Below are 19719 nucleotides of genomic sequence, written 5' to 3' on the forward strand. Positions count from 1 at the left end.
CAATCATTTCACCACAAAATCTACGGTGAAACAGAAAAAAATTATTTGTGGGGTGAAAGTAAAAAAAAAACACGCCATTTTGTAGTAGCTTCTGTTTCTATGCAGTGCACTTTTCGGTAAAAAGGACACATAATCTTTATTATTTAGGTCAATACGATTACAACGACCCCCCGTGATCTCCATGCAGCACTCGGCATTCTAAACAGTGAACATCACATCATGTCCCCCTCATGACGTCACACCACGCACCCTCCATTCATGTCTGAGGGTGTCACGCCCCTTCCCATAGACATGAATGGAGGGGCGTGGCATGACATCACATCTCCCGCCACGGGAACCCAGAGTTCTAAAAATAGTGTTTAGGATGTTGAGTGCTGCACGGAGATCACAGGGGGTCCCCAGCAGTGGGACCCCCCACGATCAGACATCTTATCCCCTATCCTTTGGATAAGGAAAATATGTCAATTGGTGGAGTACCCCTTCAGGGTACGTTTACATGAGCGAATTTTTTTGCGAGTTTTCTGCTGCGTATTTGAAAGGGGGCGGGCTCTTCTCGGCTGTCCGCAGCAGATTTTCCGTGGTGGAATTTACGCTGCGGAAAATCCGCCTCAGCCCCTACTGACTTCAATGGGGCTTGCGGCGGATTTTCCGCAACGTAAATTTCGCTGCGGAAAATCTGCTGCGGACAGCCGAGAAGAGCCCGCCCCCTTTCAAATACGCAGCTGAAAACCCGCCCAAAAAAGTCTGCTCGTGTGAATGTACCCTTAAACGGATAAATAATAAGATTGGAACTTACCTTTAGAACCTCTAGAAACTTACCGCGGTTATCATCATGACATTATTAAAACCACATACCAAAGAGCGGAGAAACTGGATAGGAATGACCTTTTAAAACCAAAAAACCGGACACAAAAACAGCTGGAGACAATACATGTTTTGTTTTCTCCTTTAAAATCAAACCCCATGAAAAAATTCATAAATATTGGCGCATGCTAGAGAACAATGCAGATCTTATCACAATTGTCCTGATGCCACCTTTTTAAAAAAAACAAAAACCATCTCTGACTTTTTATGGAGACACTCTAGCCTCCATCTTAAAGGAGATCTGCAGCCATAGAACACTTATATAGAACACTCTGATCGCAGGGGGTCCGACCGCGGCGGCCGACACGCCCCCTCCATGTATCTCTATGGGAGAGGCGGAGATGCATCGGAGATGGGGAGTGTCGTCGACCTCTTAGTGAATTCGACGACATGAGCATTAGCCCCGCAGAGCCGTGGCAGTTCCTGGGCCCCATGCGGGAGATCTCGGGGGTCTCAGAGGTCAGACCCCCGCAGTCTATGCCTAAAGTGCTGCGTGAAAGATCATGGGGGTCCCCAGCGGCGGGACCCCCGCGATCAGGCATCTTATCCCCTATCCTTTGGAGAGGGGATAAGATGTCTTAGCGCCGGAGTACCCCTTTAAGCAAAGACCTAACACACACACAAGTTAGGCACTTTTATAAATATTTCTATATTCCTACTGATCCTTCTTTCTAAACATATAGGGGGAGATTTATCAAAACCTGTGCAAAGGAAAAGTTGCTTAGTTGCCCATAGTTGCCCAAGCGGTCCGACCGCTGGGGCCCCCTGCGATCTCTCTGTACGGGGGCCAGGCTCTCCGGCCAGATAGCGGGTGCCGACCTCCGCACGAAGCGGCGGCCGACATGCCCCCTCAATACATCTCTATGGCAGAGCTGAAGATTTCCGAAGGCAGCGCTTTGGCTCTGCCATAGAGTTGTATGAATGTTTGTCCAGTAGATTACGCGAAGATGAGTTGTCGCTGGAGAAGTCTTCATGATGGTTCGGGCCAGATAAAGAAGAAAAAGAAAAAAGTGACTGACTCCGATCAGAGAAGACATCACCTGTGAGTCCCTACATGTAGCTGTAATCACTTATATGGTTTGCAGAGCCTGTGTACAGCTAATATCTGCTATAATGTGGTGATATGGATCTCTGTATAGTAGATCTTGTTCAGTAACAATATAGTGCAAAAAAAAGGGTGTGACCAAGGTGCAGAGCCTAGGGGGCAGCAAAATGAGGTTTTGCTTAGGATGGCAATCCTTGCACCAGCCCTGGGAGAGTGGTGATACGATGTTTGGTGATACAGTGTTTGGTGAGTGGAATGCTGCATATACGAGCCCTTCCGTGTGTCACATGGCCCGTTCCCCTATTTAACTGTAGTGTCTGCAGAGCAGATGGGCCCCTTCTATGGCCGGGTATTTGGACCGTGTCCAACCGCTCAGTCTGCCCCCTGTACACAAGATTGATTTTGTTCACGGTCAACAAGTAGACAATTTAACTGGTCGATTTTATATTTTGCTTAAAATGTCTATACTTTGGTAATTTACAGCTTTCTTTTACTTATGATATATGGAAAGGAGTTGATAAGTTCACATAACTGGTGACCACGATCAGAGCTGGGGATCGTTTGGGGGACTGCTAGATGAAGTTCTTTGTAACCAGTTCCTGTCTACATATAACCTTTCTAACCACGTCTGCTGAAGAACATGGAACATCTATTTTCTTAGAATATACGTCTATCCACAGCTGTAATATGACTATAATAGGACATTGGTTAGTATGTGCTCTTCTTGTGGAGGCTTCACGGGTGACAAGTGATATTAACTAATTCAGTTCATTATTGTACAAAGATCTTCTGAAGATGGTCATTGCTGACTGAAGATCTTTGATCTCACTACATCTACCATGGTATGACCACTCTTGGTGTGAATCTCCAACAGAAGAAAGAGTCTTAGACAGCACTGACTCCCATCCGACCTCATGGGTTTTATGATGAGAAAACTATTTTCAACTAATAAATGAACATATATCGGTAAATACGGTTATTTTATTGCCTTTTTTTGTGGTCTTTCGTGATTTTCTTCTGGTTCTACTCTGTTGTCTTCATTAGCCCACTTCCTATCTAGAGTACATCCTGTAACACTGTGGGTAAATGTCAGCACATCTAAGATGGCGGTGGTGCATGTCCTGGTCACATGTAGTGAAGAAATCCCAGCACTCACAAAGTAGATGCAATTACTGTAGTGCTTATGGTACAGGATACATTTCGGCACAAGTGGCCTTCCTCAGCTGAGAAAGGCCACTTGTGCCAAAATGCACCCTGTACCTGTACCATGATCTGATGTAAATCAACTCTACAGTTATTGCATCTACTTGGTGAGTGCTGGGAATGCTTTACTACATACATCCTGTAACAGACCATGCTGTCAATTCTAGCTGGGATTTCAGCCACCTCTTTGTTCCTCTCACTATATGGAAGGCTCATGTGAGTGTAGTGTGTTGGGTTATATGGAAGAAATTGTAGTGAGACCAAGATAGTGTTGGCTGAAATCCCAGCTAGAGTGCTTACCAGGAAAAGGAAGTCCTTTGCAGGATGTACACTAGCCAGGGCAATGAAGACAGCAGAGCAGACAGTTGAAAATAGATTTCATTGCCAGGCACCCCGACTAAATGCTGGAAGCTGATTTCTTAGGGGAAAGTCACTGATTCCTCATTGCAGGGTGAGTGAATTGAGCTTCAGTAGATGCTTCAGAGGCACAGCTTCTTTGTGAGGCCTTCCTTCTCTGGTTAATAATTCTATATCTTTATAAATCATAAGCCATATAAGTCGCCAAAAAATGACAAGTTCTTCAATTTGTGTAGCAATGCAGAAAAGAGACATATATACATAAATGTAGTGGAAAAAGAAAAAAGAAAAGGGGACACTTTAAGGACTATCAATTACTATCTTTTATTTACTTATTTTATTTATTTATTTAAGTAACAACTGACATTTTCCAAGACAAGATAATAAATAGAATTTTTTTTCTATCGCTAAGGCTGAGTATATTTAGGAATATAAGGTTTTTACCATTCCTCTTCCATTCTGATACCCAGGAGATCAACAGCCTTCTACTATGAATAAATGTTTATGTTAATATCTTATATATCTTATAGTGCGAAATATAACTTTTAATATGAGCAACTTATCACCCACAAACCACATGTCGACACCTCTGGCCACAGTATAAAAAGTAGCGTACTGTATATTGCTTTCGTAAGAACCACTCCGAGGACCTGCCTGAGGCAGAACTACTGTGTACCCTAATCAAGTGTCTCCAGTGTTTCCCAACCACGGTGCCAAAGGCTGTCTGGGCATGCTGGGAGTTGTAATTTTGCAACAGATGGTGGCATCCTGGTTGGGTAAATCTGGGCTAGGATCTCCTCCATATAAAGTCAGTGAATAAGGGGTTTTATTAGGAATCACTACAATGTGTTTAGGGATCAAGCAGCCCTATTCTTTATCTACTGTTTAAAACAGCCCCGAAACGCGTGGTGTAGTAACTTAAATCCCTTTATTGAAAACTCCAATGTGTTCTCTTTCTCTGGCATCACACAGTGTTTTATTCCCACTGCATTGTATCATCAGGGGGCCACACTTCATCTTGACCACTGAGTTCCATTCTTATATGACTTCCTCAGTGTTCTGCCTGTCTGACAGGAGGATGGGGGGGATTGGTCCATTGGATTTTGACTATTAAAGGGAACCTGTAACCTGTTTTATGATGACCAAAACACCAGCAGAAAGAAACATGTGCAGAGAGCGTAAATCTGACATTCTATGACTTACTCATAAATGTGTTTCAGATATATCATAGTTTAAAGGGGTACTCAGGGGAACTAAAACCATAGCCCATACTTTCCCTCTCATTAACCTACAGTGGCCCCTCAACATACGATGGTAATTTGTTCCAAACGACCCATCGTTTGTCGAATCCATCGTATGTTGAGGGATTCGTGCAATGTAAAAAGTGCATTTAATACTCCCCTGTCTCCGCCGCTCCGGACTGCATCCTCACCGCTCCCGATGCTGTCCCGCTGCTCCGGCGTCTTCTTTGGGATCCTCCGGTTTCTTCCACATCTTCTCCAGTGTCCGGGCCTCGCTTTCTGGTGACGTTATTACGTTACTGCGCCGGCATGGCGTGCGTAGCGACGTAATAACGATGCCGGAAAGCGAGGCCCGGACCCTGGAGAAGATGCAGAAGACGCCGGAGGATCGCGAAGTGGACCCGGAGCAGCGGGGATAGGTAAGTGAACTAGTCCGGGATGCTTAAACTGCTATCCCACAGCAGCTTAAGCATGTTGCGCTGTCGGATAGCAGTTAATGCGATGGCCCCGACATATAAAAGCATTGTATGTCGATGCTGACATCGACATGCGATGGCCTCTGAGAGGCCATCATATGTCGATTTGATCATATGTCGGGGCCATCGCATGTCGGGGGGGGGGTTACTGTATTTATGTGTCTAAATATCATTCATTAGCTATAAAGAGCAGTTTCCCTCTTTTGATTTATATGCATAGACTGAGAGAAAGACATCATATTCAGATCCTGCTTGTCTCTGTGCAAAGCCCTCACTGAGACCTAGCCCTCACCCTCCTGGAAGACAAACATCACGTGATTTCTGTCTTGTCTACAAGTTTCCCCTCCCTGTGTGAGGATCTTGCCGAGAGAGAAATAGCCCAGTGTTTCCTCAGCACAAAATGCTGCTCTTTTCCTGCTGTAGGTCTTATCACTGACTGCTGGCATTCAGAGCATAGCATGACTTATTGCTGGGGGGAAGGATAGTTTGAAAGACAAGACTTGTACAGTGTGTTTACCACAACACAGCGTGCACACAGATAGTAAAGGCAATTGGCTGGCAGCCATTACACAGAGCCGCACTGATTGCTGGGAGTTGCAAGCAAGGAAAAAGAATATTCAGGATATATTCAGGGGCCACAGGAGCTGGCAAAATCACAGGGATAACTACAGGGGACACAGAACAGGTATTGTGGTGGCTTTGGGACATTTCTATTTTTATCTTCCCCGGAGCACCCCTTTAAAAAAGGAATTATTTCCCAGCAGCTGTTCCCCACCACCCCTGAGTTATGTGTCTCTGGGAATCTGTGTATAGGAGAGACGTGTCACTCAGGGCTGGCAGATAGCGCCATTGGCACCCAATGACTAGTTACCCAGTCCTGGGGGCTTTTAAAAAAAATATATTATTTCTCTAAAATGCCTGAGCATCTCAAAATAAATCAGAGTATGTCGGGACCACGCTCCCTGCACCTGTTCATGTGGTCTGGGCAGAATAAAGCAGGTGACAGGTTCCCTTTAAGATATCAACCAACATGGGTGTCGCTATAGGGGCTGCAAAGGGTCCCGGAGCATAGAGAGGCCTCAAGTAGCTTGTCTCCTATATGGGGACCAGTAATTTAATGCAAATTACATGGGAAGTATGAAATCTAAAGTCAATAATGATGTAGGAACATGTAAATAGTGAGTTGTACCATGAACCAGATGTCTGGGGATACAGATATAATAAAAGCTCCCATAAAAACATAAATGGCAGCTGTACAATGAATAGATGGCAGGTGCAAGGTATATAGAGCGGGTGGGACAATAAAACCGTTTTAATATCTGGTCAAAGTGTAACAGGCGCAGGATCGACACAATCAAACAATTGTAGTGAGACCTCCAAATGGTTTAATGCAAAAGATAACAAGGCTGGTGTCTCCAGGCAATGCGAAGGTTAACCCCTTGGGGACGGAGGGTTTTTCCACTTTCGTTTTTTCCTCTTTACCTTTTAAAAACCGTAACCCTTTAAATTTTGCACCTAAAAATCCATATGATTGCTTATTTTTTGCGCCACCAATTCTACTTTGTAATGACATCAGTCATTTTACCCAAAAATCCACAGCGAAACGGAAAAAAATCATTGTGCGACAAAATTGAAGAAAAAAACGCAATTTTGTAATTTTGGGGGCTTCCGTTTCTACGCAGTACATTTTTTTGGTAAAAATATCACCTTATGTTTATACTATAGGTTTATACAATTAAAATAATACCCTACTTATATCGGTTTGATTTTGTCGCACTTCTGGAAAAGATCATAACTACATGCAGGAAAATGTATATGTTTAAAATTGTCCTCTTCTGACCCCTATAAATTTTTAATTTTTCCACGTACAGGGCAGAATTAGGGCTCATTTTTTGCGCCGTGATCTAAATACATTTTTGTATTGATTGGACTTTTTGATCGCTTTTTATTAATTTTTTCATGATATAAAAAGTGACCAAAAATACGCTATTTAGGACTTTGGAATTTTTTTGCACATACGCCATTGACCGTGCGGTTTAATTACCAATATATTTTTATAATTTGGACATTTCCGCATGTGGCGATACCACGTATGTTTATTTTTATTTACACAGTTTTTTTTTTTTTTTTTAATGGGAAAAGGGGATGATTCAAACTTTTATTAGGGAAGGGGTTAAATGATCTTTATTAACTTTTCTTTTTCACTTTTTTTTTTGCAATGTTATATCTCCCATAGGGACCTATAACACTGCACACACTGATCTTTTACATTGATCAATGGTTTCTCATAGGAAACCATTGATTGATGATTCTGCCGCTTGACTGCTCATGCCTGGATCTCAGGCACTGAGCAGTCATTCGGCAATTGGACACCAGGAGGCAGGTAGGGGACCCCCCTTGTGTCCTACAGCTTCCGTAACGTCACGGCGATCCCGAACAGCCCCCTGAGCTAAACGGCAGCAGTTTAGTTTTACTTTAGAGGCGGCGATCAACTTTGAATGCCGCTTCTAAAGGGTTAATAGCGATCAGTGCCTTGTGCTATTAGCCACGGGTCCTGCCCGCTTTGCCCTGCGTTATAGAAAAGGAGTGGCCCCGCGTTAAAAGAAAGAGAGTGGGCGAAGAGTGTACAGGTACGCCCTTCGTCCCCAACAGGTTAACAGTGATGTAGGCTCCACCTCCTTGACACTTGTCTGAGAAATAAAAAATTTGATTTTAGAAGTTTAGCCACCAGCATCAGCTTCGGGATAGGTAGAGTATACTTATATTCCCAGAGGCGGCTCTAGCATTAGGCCATTCAGGCTGCCGCCTAATGCCTCACAAATTCTAGAGCCGCTTCTGTATATACCCCATGGTGTCTGCAGCTCTAAGCAAATACATCTGAAAGATTCCCTTTCGCTGTATTCCTACAATGTCTGTGCCCGCACATCCTATTCCTATAGGCCTCATTACATCTCAGTAAAGATGAAACCAAAGCCGAAGGTGTAACTTGAAGCTCCTGGGACCTAATGCAAAACTTGTAACATGACAAATAGGACATAGAATCAGGTGGAAACCGGAGAGAGAGGTAAACAAGTTTGTGCACCAGGCGGCACCTAAGGGGATCATAAGATCAGACATGTGGTGTTGATCCAGAAAAAGCAGGAAGTCCGTCACATGCCGCAGGAAGTCTTATGATGATGTTGATGCATGTATGCGGGGATCACAGACAGTGAGGGGGAAGCTTAGTAAAGTTTAGTGTATGGGAGTGTGACAAAGGGGGAGATTTATCAAAACCTGTCGAGAGGAAAAGTTGCCCAGTTGCCCATAGCAACCAATCAGATCGCTTCTTTCATTTTTAACAAGGCCTCTGAGAAATGAAAGAAGTGATCTGATTGGTTGCTATGGGCAACTCAGCAACTTTTCCTCCGGGCAGGTTTTGATAAATCTCCCCCATTGAAAGTCTCCATGAACAGTTTTGCAGCCCCAGCTTGTTGTTGTGTAGGACATTGAGCTCTCTGTAACCCTGAGAGATGCTGTATGAGGTAGAACAGTGGTCTCAAACTGTGGCCCTCCAGATGTTGCAAACCTTCAACTCCCAGCATGCCCGGACAGCCAGCGGCTGTCCGGGCATGCTGGGAGTTGAAGTTTTGCAATATCTGGAGGGCCACAGTTTAAGACCACTGGGGTAGAGCGATGCTCCCTTTGCTCAGTCACGTGGCGGAAGACAGGGTTAAAGGGGTATTCCAGGAAAAAACTTTTTTTTACATATCAACTGGCTCCAGAAAGTTAAACAGATTTGTAAATTACCGCCCAGTTTAGAATCAAATCCCCATAGAAAACCTCTTCTAAACTGGGCGGTTCCCGAGCACTTAGACAGAAAAGAACAACCTTAACTTCAGAAGCTCATAAGTACTGAAAGGATTAAGATTTTTAATAGAAGTAATTTACAAATCTGTTTAACTTTCTGGAGCCAGTTGATATATATATATATATATATATATATATATATATATATATATATATATATATATATATATATATAAGTTTTTTCCTGGATAACCCCTTTAATCTCCAATTGTTACTATTCTTCAACAAAATGCATATTCACCAATTTACCACGTACAGTAAAGTCAGAATCTGTCCCTATTCATCTGCACGTGTCCAGCACATTACAGGCTGTTTATAATACTGCTGTCCTACTGATGTGGTAGAAGAGCCTTAAAGGGGTACTCCAGTGGAAACATTTTTTTATTTTTATTTTTTTTTAAATCAACTGGTGCCAAAAAGTTAAACAGATTTGTAAATTACTTCTATTTAAAAATCTTAATCCTTCCAGTACTTATCAGCTACTGTATGCTCCAGAGGAAGTTGTGTTGTTCTTTTCAGTTGACCACAGTGCTCTCTGCTGACACCTCTGTCCATGTCAGGAACTGTCCAGAGTAGCAGCAAATCCCCATTGCCGACCTATCCTGTTCTGGACAGTTCCTGACATGGACAGAGGTGTCAGCAGAGAGCACTGTGGTCAGACTGGAAAGACCTACAGAGCTTCCTCTGGAGCAGCTGATAAGTACTGGAAGGATTAAGATTTTTAAATAGAAGTCATTTACAAATCTGTATAACTTTTTGGCACCAGTTGATTTAAAAAAAAATTGTTTTCCACAAAAGTACCCCTTTCAGCACCCCGAGGAACCAGAGCCAGGGTGCACCTGCTACCTCTGCACCGCATACAGCTACATACCTGCTTGGTACTGACGCTTTGTTTGTGGTAACACACCCCATTCATAGTGTGAACATTGTACAGAACGTGAGAACACTAGAAACATTTCAGACTCTTTGTAGTTTAATTCTTGTAAAGGCCTCGCAGTGTGGGACAGGTAATACAGTATTCTGCCTTTGATGTGGAGTTTTTGTATAACACCCCTGTAACCTAAAGCCACTTCAGTATTTATAGAAGAACTACAAAGGATTAGACGTCCATCGCCCTAACAGAGTACGGGACTTCTCTCCTCAATGTCAGTCTTTTCTTCTAAGTGAAAAAGAGGGAAATCCCTGGACGGCGGCATCATCACGACATGAACCGATGAACAAACAAGAACGAGAAACATCACCAGACGTCACAATTCAACTATATAATATCTGTAGTTCAGTATTTTCGGAAATAAAAATTGGCCTCGCTTTATGTTAGGGCAGGACAGTAAGGAAATAAAAGGAATTTTCTGAAATCCTGAGAAAACCTCAGGTGAGAACACTGAATGACATCGTACTACGTGCTATGGGCCCCTATACTACTATTATATATACTATATGAATGTTATATGTAATATATAGGCCAATATACTACTGTTATATATACTATATGAATGTTATATGTAATATATAGGCCAATATACTACTGTTATATGTACTATATGAATGTTATATGTACTATATGGGCCAATATACTACTGTTATATATACTATATGAATGTTATATGTACTATATGGGCCAATATACTACTGTTATATGTACTATATGAATGTTATATGTAATATATAGGCCAATATACTACTGTTATATGTACTATATGAATGTTATATGTACTATATGGGCCAATATACTACTGTTATATATACTATATGAATGTTATATGTACTATATGGGCCAATATACTACTGTTATATATACTATATGAATGTTATATGTAATATATAGGCCAATATACTACTGTTATATATACTATATGAATGTTATATGTACTATATGGGCCAATATACTACTGTTATATGTACTATATGAATGTTATATGTAATATATAGGCCAATATACTACTGTTATATATACTATATGAATGTTATATGTAATATATAGGCCAATATACTACTGTTATATGTACTATATGAATGTTATATGTAATATATGGGCCAATATACTACTGTTATATGTACTATATAAATGTTATATGTACTATATAGGCCAATATACTACTGTTATATATACTATATGAATGTTATATGTAATATATAGGCCAATATACTACTGTTATATATACTATATGAATGTTATATGTACTATATGGGCCAATATACTACTGTTATATATACTATATGAATGTTATATGTACTATATGGGCCAATATACTACTGTTATATGTACTATATGAATGTTATATGTAATATATAGGCCAATATACTACTGTTATATGTACTATATGAATGTTATATGTAATATATAGGCCAATATACTACTGTTATATGTACTATATGAATGTTATATGTAATATATAGGCCAATATACTACTGTTATATGTACTATATGAATGTTATATGTACTATATGTAATATATAGGCCAATATACTACTGTTATATGTACTATATGAATGTTATATGTAATATATAGGCCAATATACTACTGTTATATATACTATATGAATGTTATATGTAATATATAGGCCAATATACTACTGTTATATGTACTATATGAATGTTATATGTAATATATGGGCCAATATACTACTGTTATATATACTATATGAATGTTATATGTAATATATAGGCCAATATACTACTGTTATATGTACTATATGAATGTTATATGTACTATATGGGCCAATATACTATTGTTATATATACTGTATGTTTCACAGGAGTTTCTGAGTCACAAAATATCAGTAATGTTAGCGAACAATTTAACTTCCCTAAAAGTAACATAAAAGTTCTCACCATGTCACTGTTTATTGATTTCTAGTCTGAGCATAACTAAATAAGACTTGTATTGCTTGTCTGGAGCTCCCTCCCCCCCCCCCCCCCTCCTCCTCCATAGACTTGTATTGCTTGTCTGGAGCTCCCTCCCCCCCCTCCTCCATAGACTTGTATTGCTTGTCTTGAGCTCGCCCCCCCCCCCCCCATAGACTTGTATTGCTTATCTTGGGCTCCCTCCTCCCACCTCCATAGACTTGTATTGCTTGTATGGAGCTCCCTCCACCCCCTCCATAGACTTGTATTACTTGTCTTGAGCTCCCTCCTCCCTCTCCATTGACTTGTATTACTTGTCTTGAGCTCCCTCTTCTTCCCTCCATAGACTTATATTGCTTGTCTGGAGTTCCCACCTCTTCCCTCCATACACTTGTATAACTTCTCTTGAGCTCCTTCCTCTTCCCTCCATAGACTTGTATTGCTTGTCTTGAGCTCCCTCCCCCCTACATAGACTTGTATTGCTTATCTTGAGCTCCCTCCTCCTCCTCCTCCATAGACTTGTATTGCTTATCTTGGGCTCCCTCCTCTTCCCTCCATAGACTTGTATTGCTTATCTTGGGCTCCCTCCTCTTCCCTCCATAGACTTGTATTGCTTGTCTTGAGCTCCCTCCTCCTCCTCCATAGACTTGTATTGCTTGTCTTAAGCTCCCTCCTCTTCCCTCCATAGACTTGTATTGCTTGTCTTGAGCTCCCTCCTCTTCCCCTCTCCATAGACTTGTATTGCTTGTCTTGGGCTCCCTCCTCCTCCCTCCACAGACTTGTATTGCTTATCTTTTGCTCCCTCCTCCTCCTCCATAGACTTGTATTGCTTTTCTTGAGCTCCCTCCTCCTCCTCCTCCATAGACTTGTATTGCTTGTCTTGAGCTCCCTCCTCCCCCTCCATAGACTTGTATTGCTTGTCTTGAGCTCCCTCCTCCCCCTCCATAGACTTGTATTGCTTGTTTTGAGCTCCCTCCTCCCCCTCCATAGACTTGTATTGCTTGTCTTGCACACAGGATAAAGCTGAGCTCATTTTCAGAGAAGAAGATTTGAGCAGAGGAGGTGGGGGAGGGAAAAAGTTTGATAAAAGGAAAAAGAAGCATTTTTACCTAATAAGATAAATTACAAAGTTTCTTATAGTCACTTGTACTATTGATAAAAGTTTATTCCAATGACTTGGTCTATTTAAAGGAGTTGTCTGGTGAAACATAATGTATCCCCCATCACAACGGGTCTCAGGACTGGTACCTGATGTGATATAAACGTTTGACGTATCTGGGTTACATATTATAAGTTGTTACAAATGACGATGTTTTGAGGATAAGTAAAAAAAATTCATCAATCATATCGTCATTTCTTTTATGTGGCTGCATGAGAAGGTTTTTTTTGTAATAAACAGCTTTTTATAAAAACTAGCAATTTTTTTTATATTTAGGGAAGTTCTTATCTCTAATCTAAGGGTGATAGCATCAGTGTGTGACAGGCCCCTCCTCTGTGACTCTCTGCCAATGAAAATTAGCCCCCCATGGGGCCAATACCCAGGTCAACTGCAGCCCCTTTACCCCCTATAATTATACCCCAGAGGCCATGTTCACACACAGTAAAATTGGCTGACTATTTAGTCATAAAATGTCACAGCAGAGGCATAATACACACAGTGATGTCACAGTACAGGGATAATATACAGTGATGTCACAGTACAGGGATAATACACACAGTGATGTCACAGTACAGGGATAATATACACAGTGATGTCACAGTACAGGGATAATACACAGTGATGTCACAGTACAGGGATAATATACAGTGATGTCACAGTACAGGGATAATATACACAGTGATGTCACAGTACAGGAATAATACACAGTGATGTCACAGTACAGAGATAATACACACAGTGATGTCACAGTACAGGGATAATATACAGTGATGTCACAGTACAGGGATAATACACACAGTGATGTCACAGTACAGGGATAATATACACAGTGATGGCACAGTACAGGGATAATACACAGTGATGTCACAGTACAGGGATAATACACACAGTGATGTCACAGTACAGGGATAATACAAAGTGATGGCACAGTACAGGGATAATACACACAGTGATGTCACAGTACAGGGATAATACACACAGTGATGTCACAGTACAGGGATAATACACACAGTGATGTCACAGTACAGGGATAATACAAAGTGATGGCACAGTACAGGGATAATACACACAGTGATGTCACAGTACAGGGATAATATACACAGTGATGTCACAGTACAGGGATAATATACAGTGATGTCACAGTACAGGGATAATACACACAGTGATGTCACAGTACAGAGATAATACACACAGTGATGTCACAGTACAGGGATAATACACTCAGTGATGTCACAGTACAGGGATAATACACACATTGATTTCACAGTACAGGGATAATACACACAGTGATGTCACAGTACAGGGATAATACACAGTGATGTCACAGTACAGGGATAATATACACAGTGATGTCACAGTACAGGGATAATACACACAGTGATGTCACATTACAGGGATAATACACACAGTGATGTCACAGTACAGGGATAATATACACAGTGATGTCACAGTACAGGGATAATACATACAGTGATGTCACAGTACAGGGATAATACACAGTGATGTCATAGTACAGGGATAATACACACAGTGATGTCAGAGTACAGGGATAATACACACAGTGATGTCAGAGTACAGGGATAATACACACAGTGATGTCAGAGTACAGGGATAATACATAGTGATGTCACAGTACAGGGATAATATACACAGTGATGTCAGAGTACAGGGATAATACACAGTGATGTCAGAGTACAGGGATAATATACACAGTGATGTCACAGTACAGGGATAATATACACAGTGATGTCACAGTACAGGGATAATACACAGTGATGTCACAGTACAGGGATAATACACACATTGATTTCACAGTACAGGGATAATACACACAGTGATGTCACAGTACAGGGATAATACACAGTGATGTCACAGTACAGGGATAATATACACAGTGATGTCACAGTACAGGGATAATACATACAGTGATGTCACAGTACAGGGATAATATACAGTGATGTCATAGTACAGGAATAATACACACAGTGATGTCAGAGTACAGGGATAATATACAGTGATGTCACAGTACAGGGATAATACACACAGTGATGCCAGAGTACAGGGATAATACACAGTGATGTCACAGTACAGGGATAATATACACAGTGATGTCACAGTACAGGGATAATATACAGTGATGTCACAGTACAGAGATAACACACAGTGATGTCACAGTACAGGGATAATACACAGTGATGTCACAGTACAGGGATAATACACACAGTGATGTCACAGTACAGGGATAATACACAGTGATGTCACAGTACAGGGATAATACACGGTGATGTCACAGTACAGGGATAATATACACAGTGATGTCACAGTACAGGGATAATACACACAGTGATGTCACAGTACAGGGATAATACACAGTGATGTCACAGTACAGGGATAATACACAGTGATGTCACAGTACAGGGATAATACACGGTGATGTCACAGTACAGGGATAATATACACAGTGATGTCACAGTACAGGGATAATACACACAGTGATGTCACAGTACAGGGATAATACACGGTGATGTCACAGTACAGGGATAATACACGGTGATGTCACAGTACAGGGATAATACACACAGTGATGTCACAGTACAGGGATAATACACACAGTGATGTCACAGTACAGGGATAATATACACAGTGATGTAATTCTTAAGAAACAATCTTTACAGTTATGCAGTTTCTCTAGAGGCAACCAAGACACAGGATACCTCGCAGGCTTGCTGGGACTTGTAGTATTGAGATTATCTATGCAGGCCACTGTGCTACTAATATTATTCTTGAGTTGAGTAGTAGTCACTAGAATTGTAGATAGAGCTTGATAACTCACGTTTTGAAGTGGCTGCAGGTTCTTTAGGCTTTGGCCTAGATTAGATGAATTTAGATGGCACAGGTATTGTGCTTGCTTTAGGTGCAAGTCTTAAGAGAGGCAGGAACTAAGAGAGTGAATTTAGAGACTACAGCCCCTAATATACTAAGCCCATTGGTTGCAAAGCCTGTATGTCCTGTACCCAGGGAACTCTGGGTATATCACATGACAGTGGATGACATGACCCAGGAAGGTCCTATACGTTTTATACATTTTTAAAACCTTTATACTCACTGAACAATATGCACATAATACATACAATGCATTTATATGAAGCAGTAACTGATGAGCAGGGGGGGGGGGGGGAGCCCTGTAGGAGATCCCTACGGACTACAGGGACACTTCCTTAGGGGACTTAGGGCTGGTACAGGACCATGTCCTGTTCCGGGACACCACATCACAGTGCAGGGATGATATACACAATGATGTACTTTTACCATCCTGACCGCTTTCTGTTGCTGCTAGCCATTATTTCTGAGATATGCCACAAATGCTCCTGATAGGAATACTGTACTCATGAAAGCAGATGCTCGGCTGTTTACGGTCTTAATAATAAATACTGTCCCACCATGGAAAAACACACAGGCCTAATTTATTATGCTCCATGACGTCAGTGACTAGAAACAGATGTGATGCGGCACTGCTCTAATGCATTCTGCTTCCAGTTAAAGCCATTACCAGGAAATTACCCTTGTGACTCTGCAGTCTAATCTCCCGGCCTCGACCGCTAGTACTGTCACACTCTCTATCTCAGGCTTTTATGTACATCATGCTCCTTAGCTAATCTGATTTAAGTATCCCACTCCACACCCATCCCAAACTGCGCCTGGGGCTCCAAATAGGCCTATGACCAAGGGGGGCTATGACAACAGCATAGGGGCCTGCCATGTGCAGCGGGTCAATAACCCCATAGCGAAAAGGTCATATAAAGTTCTTAGTATTAAAAGTATTAACCTTTACATTAAACACTCATTACTTTTCCATGAAGGCATAAAGATGGCCGATAACACTGATCAGTGCTATACATATGCATAGCACTGAACAGTATGAGCAATCTGATGATTGCTATAAATAGTTCCCTATGGGGACTAAAAAAGTTTTTAAAAAAAAGTGATTTTAAAAAAAAAAGCCCCTCCTACAATAAAGATTTACCGTATTTTTTGACGTATAAGACGCACTTTTTCTTCCCCAAAACTGGGGGGGAAAAGTCGGTGCGTCTTATACGGCGAATACACACCTATCGCGGCGGTCCCTGCGGCCATCAACGGCCGGGACCCGCGGCTAATACAGGACATCACCGATCGCGGTGATGCCCTGTATTAACCCTTTAGACGCGGCGATCAAAGCTGACCGCCGCGTCTGAAGGGAAAGTAACACTAACCCGGCTGTTCAGTTGGGCTGTTCGGGACCGCCGCGATTTCACCGCGGGGGTCCCGAACAGCCCGACTGAATAGCCGGGTTAGTGCTTACAGGACACCGGGAGGGACCTTACCTGCCTCCTCGGTGTCTTCTCCGTTCAGGGATCCCCTGTATGGCCGGCGCTCTCCTTCCTCGTCATCATGTCGTCGCGTACGTATGTCGGCGTGCGTAACGACGTGATGGCGGCGACGGAGAGCGAGGATACCTGGCCGGCAGCAGAGACGTTCCGGAGCGACGGGGACACGGCGACAGCGATGGAGCGACATCCAGGGCAGCGGTGACAGGGGCCGGAGCGGAGGGGACACGCGAGTATTACCTCCTATGCAGTGGTCTTCAATCTGCGGACCTCCAGATGTTGCAAAACTACAACTCCCAGCATGCCCGGACAGCCAACGGCTGTCTGGGCATGCTGGGAGTTGTAGTTTTGCAACATCTGGAGGTCTGCAGGTTGAAGACCACTATTGGGTTCAAAATCTTTATTTTTTTTGATTTTGCACCTATAAATTGGGTGCGTCTTATACGCCGGTGCGTCCTATAGGGCGAAAAATACGGTAAATCACCCCTTTTCCCCATTTTATTCAAAAAAAAGCGTAAAAAATTTCCAAACTATAAAAAATATAATGTTAATGATCCCTGGAATTTATTATTATTTTTTTTTTATAAAAAGCTATCAAAAAGTCACATATACGCAAAAGTGGTACAAAAAAAAACCTACATATCACGGTGCTAAAACTGACCCCTCACACATCCCCGTATATGAAAAAAATGAGAATGTTAAAGGTGGTCAAAATAGGACAATTTTAAACATACTGATTTAGTAAAAAAAACTAAAACAAATCAGTATGAGATTTTTAAAGGCAGTACAATAATAGAAAAGTATGTAATCATGGGTATCATTTTAATCGTATTGACCCACAAAATAAGAAAACATGTCATTTTTACTGTAAAGTGTACTCCGTGAAACCGAACCCCCCCCCCCCCAGCCCCTCCCCCAAATCTGTGACTTTGGTTAAAATTTCCTTACAGAAAAAAATTAATTTTTGGGTTTACCATACAATTTAGGGTAAAATGAGTGATGTCATTGCAAAGTACAATGGGTCAAAAACAAGCCCTTATATGGGTCTGTGAATGGAAGGCGAGGAGGAAAAAACGAAAACGCAAAAATTTAACTGGCCTGTCCTTAAGGGGTTAATGGATGTCCTCCCCGTTTGTGGACAAGAAGCTCCGCCCGATTTCATTTACCATTGTGAATTGTTGCCACATCCTCTCTACAAAAAATATTTTGTCAACCATACAGACCTCTCAATGGTCTGCATTGACACGCTAACTTCCCTAAATAGTCTTTTCCCGTACAACCACAAAGGAGGGGAAGAAGCGATTTCCTGTTTTTTTCTACACGCCTTCCCTGTTCTGGACTCCCCCCCCCCCTTTTTCTGTGTTTTAGCTCTATGACAACCTAAATCCGTGTCATCTGATACCCCAAAGAATTCCCTGGATATGCGAAATAATGAGAAGTAACAGATGTATCCTCGCCTCGTGTTACTGCCGCCATACGGCTCCCACATGGAAAACAACGACAATTTCATGAAACCGATATTTTATTATGGGCGTGTGTCTGCCAGTCTGTCCTGAAAGTGCAGGAATACCCCTCGGCCATAAACTAGTGCACTCTCTTAGAATAGCCCCAGAGTAATATCAAGGACATTATGTGGCCCCCTCCCTCCTTATTTGTTATAAGAAAAGAAGTTATCAACCAGTATTATGTTTGGAGTTTAGGTAAAACCAAGAATACCTAGTAAATAAACCAAATAAGGTTAATAAGATGTTATGGACAAAGACATCATCGGAGGTCCCCTGGTGTAGATGGGTTGTTCAGCTTTGTAGTCATCCTTCCTCTCCTTTTCCTTGTACTGCTGCTACTGCTGGTACCATCGCTCTGGAGGGAATTCAGAAGGGAAGAGGACTATGGTCATTGGCATAGATTTTCTTATGTAAAAAATAACAGTTTCTTTAATGTTTTTAGCATTGCAAGTGTGACTCCACCCATCACACCCTTGAGCGACTCCACTAACATGGCCTGCACTAGAAATAGGGGAGGGAGCATTGTCCTGTGATAGAGGGAGGAATAACATGGAGCTCCGCCAAGAAGCTGATACTTTGCTGCACTCCATTGCTGAGACTGGGAAACATGGCAGCAGGGCGGTGGGAACATCCCCAGAGGAAGAGGGGGAAGTGCTGGGGCTCAAATACTCCCCCAAGGAAGAAAAAGAGAACGCAGGGAGGAGAAAAAGACACAACTGTGGTGTTGAATGTGGGTAATGTGTAATTTACCATTTTGTGACGCCAAGGTGTGATTGACCTATACACCACCCGAGGTAGGCCAGCTTCTTCT

The 19719-nt window shown here is 42.0% G+C and overlaps 1 protein-coding gene across 2 annotated transcripts in view; it reads left to right on the plus strand.

Moving 5' to 3' along the window:
* The window catches only part of LOC130283328 (uncharacterized), a 48875-nt gene extending 35534 nt beyond the window's left edge, over positions 1-13341 (plus strand). Inside the window, exon 5 of one of the 2 annotated variants that reach the window (XM_056532674.1) lies at positions 13313-13341. The gene's annotated coding sequence lies outside the window, so the exon portion shown is untranslated. Of the gene's footprint in view, positions 1-2392; positions 2845-13312 lie in introns of those variants that run through there. The other variant, XM_056532672.1, reaches the window with a different exon arrangement.
* Positions 13342-19719: the final 6378 nt, after the last annotated feature.

Source organism: Hyla sarda, chromosome 7 (genome assembly GCF_029499605.1).
Source record: "Hyla sarda isolate aHylSar1 chromosome 7, aHylSar1.hap1, whole genome shotgun sequence".
NCBI classification, from domain to species: Eukaryota; Metazoa; Chordata; class Amphibia; order Anura; family Hylidae; genus Hyla; species Hyla sarda.